Here is a 3,275-nt window from a genome sequence, read left to right on the forward strand (position 1 = left end):
GTGTGCGTGCGTGCGTGCGTGTGTGTTTACGTCCGCATGTTTCGGGTCAGTGTGCGCGTGAAAGAAAAAGATATCTGGATCTAGAGGGAGGTCTGACACACTTTGCTCTTTAAGAATGAGGGCGCGTTTGATTAGCAACAAATCAAGGGCAATATTGTGGTACATTTCAAACCGTAATACACACATCAGAAGCACAGACGTGCATATTTCATCGCATATAAGTTTCAAGTGAAGAAATCAGAATGTAAGATTTCAACATCCATCTCCAACATGACAGTGCCAAGTATGTGGAGAGCCCTTGAAAACTCGTCAAACAAACTAAGTTTAAAAACGCCCTATGGGGATTCAAACAAAGGTTATCCGCATTTTTAGCCCAGCATGGAACTGATGGCTTGCACTTGATGCAGTCATACAGGTTGAATAACGGTTAAGCGTGTAAAGGAACCAAAGTAACAGTTTACTTGACTCCCACCGGGTTCTCTGTTTTAAAAATAAGTAAACAGAGTCTTTGCCGAATGGCGGACGCCAACCCATTTGAAGACTACAAGGGAAAAACAACGGTAGTAACAAACTGGAAACTGCGAGGATGCCAATTTTAAAAGCTTGAGGACTCAAAACCTCATATCTGTTTGACTGGTGGTTTATTGTTAAGCGTTGTTGAATGGTAAATCTAACAGCACTAATCAACCAACAGTTGAACAGAAATAGTTATGAGTCAATAAGCGTTCAAAATTAGTACCCTCACGATCTTCAGGTTGTGACTACAGTCGCTTTTCCCCTGCAGTCTTCATTTTTAATCCCACAATGAGTGGAGACCTAGGATGTGCTGAGTAGGTCAAGTGAGTTCCCAATGGAGAGCTTAAGCAGGCAGGTACCGAAACAAGCAGGCAAAAACATAATTTTTTGAACGAACAAAAATTAAATACCCTCATCGATACAGTTGAGATCATTTAGGAGGTACGTTTTGACCCTGTCTGTCAAGACCAACCCGAGCTGAGAGAAAAACGAAAAACAAAGTCCAGAAAAAAATGCCGATACTCAACGAAAATTCACACAAAACGGGAATCGAACTCGGGTCTTCTGTGTGCGACGGTGAAGCGCTTATAACCGTTGTATCACTGGCGTCGGTTTTCTTGTAAGAGATTCCAAAAGCATAGAATAATGGAAGTAAATATAAAAGGAAGTTGAGCTCCTGGGGTCATCTTTAAGAAGAATAGGAGCTGAAGATTTACTGTATTCAGAGCTCAATTTACTCAGAGAGTAAGCCTGCTCATTTATCACTGATACAGCATCAGATCTGGCTCTCCAAAAAGATTAGAAAAAACCAAGAACTAAGCCCTCGCGGTCGCTGTCTAGTTGGTACTTTCAAAACGTTTTTATTTACTAGCCTGGGGATAGTTTTGGCGTAGGCCTCCCCAGGACAAGAAAGATCAGAAGACTGACCCCAACATTGTTAATGCCAATGCCCGTATCTACAAGAGGTGGGGCGCCTAATGTGCCAGGCAAGTATCTCGTTGGCCAACTGTTAAGATGTACAAAGTCCACAATTTTGACATTTTGAAAATACAGTTTCTTACTCTTAGACATAGTTTCCATGTGCTCGATAAATATTTTGTTGAAATTCAGATTTCAATTGATGGAAAAAAAATCAACAAAACATGCAATACTTAAATACGATTTTTAAACGAACGAAACGTCTTTTTCTCCGTCCCGACAAAAAATTGCTTTGCGGGCTTAGAACAATGGAACTGTCTGCCGGCGATCTGACTTTTTCGGTGGCATGATTTCAAGTCCTTACCACTCTCTTAGCTTTCATTTTGAATTATGATTCTATAATGTATTGCGAGGTTTCGGGATCTATTTTCATTGGGTTGTTTCATTTTCATGTACTTCTAGAACGGAATCTCACCCAAGAGATATATGCACACGAGAATGCAAGAAAAAAGACTACGTTAGTTTTGCACGAAAGATGTAAACAGTACAGTAAAGTTGTAGAGCATTAGCCCCTCCCCCCCCACACACACAGTCAGTGGGGACAGTGGGGATACTCATCTATAGGTCATTCCTTTGCTTTTTACAAACTTTTAACAAATCTATACTTTAGAATTACAAGGTTCTATCTGACAATTTTTGGCCGTTTTGATTTACTAAGTCCATGAGGCCAGAAACCAAATATTCTATCTGCTCTATCAATAATTATAGTAAGATAATTCGGAGTTGTTATCAAGCTATTTAAAGAATTGCATTACAAAAAAGCTTGCCATGTTGTGAAACTCAAAATTTCGATGCGAAATTTCTCAAAACTAACCGATAGGACTTTTAATTCTAGAGTACCGAAATATTAAAAAAATCCAACAACCCCAACTGAATTCATTAACAGTCTTGATCTTAGAGTGTAATCGGCGCAGAAGAAGACAGAGTAAAAAGTAGGTGTATGGGTATAACGCCATTATCATCGCAATTAAGTATTAAGTTATTCAAGAGGCGGAACCTCCAAATTAAATGTCCATCTCTGACAGCTCCGAGCCAAATGGTTTGAGAGCTTTGAAGGCCCCACAAAACAACTTAAGTTCCAAAACGCCCAGTCTGGGATTCGAACTAGGGCCTTCCACCTCTGTAGTCCAAATTGACGCCAACTGAGCAAACTATGCTCAGAAGAAGAAAATCAGAAGAAGAAGACGACAATTCTCTTCTACCTCCCCTTTAAACCCCCCCACGAAAGCACAATCAAATACCCATCCCCCCAAAAAAACACAAAAAACCCCCAAAACAACCGCCTCAAGAAACCAGCCCCCCCCCCTTAAAAAAGACAGCACAGGAACAAGTATCTTGCTGTCTGGAATAGCTTGACGTCATGACAAACTAAACCACTTGGCTTTTAAGGGACGTCATTTCAGGTTTCCATTGGTTGTACCAATTACCGCCAGTTGACAAAGTAACTTTCCATGACAGACTGTCAAACTGTTACGATGAACGTACGCCCGAATCTCTTTTCCAGAAACGTTTTCATTTGTATTTTTCTTTCTTTAAAAAAAAGTATTTTGGGGAATGGGGTTTGTTTTGTTGAAGATGGGAAAATAGTGGGGTGCTCTGACACATTAGGACCTCCATTCAGATGGTTACAACAACCCCTCAAATACTCCAGAATCGAGGGGTGAAGTGAGAGAACTGAGAACCGTTTTTCGCACTAACTGTGGACGTTTTCGCACCATCACAGAGCGTGCGCCACTGCCATTTGCCATCTCCGTTCCGCACCAGTCTTTTTTGTCCCCCCC

This window comes from Aplysia californica, unplaced genomic scaffold, assembly GCF_000002075.1.
Source record: "Aplysia californica isolate F4 #8 unplaced genomic scaffold, AplCal3.0 scaffold00092, whole genome shotgun sequence".
NCBI classification, from domain to species: domain Eukaryota; kingdom Metazoa; phylum Mollusca; class Gastropoda; order Aplysiida; family Aplysiidae; genus Aplysia; species Aplysia californica.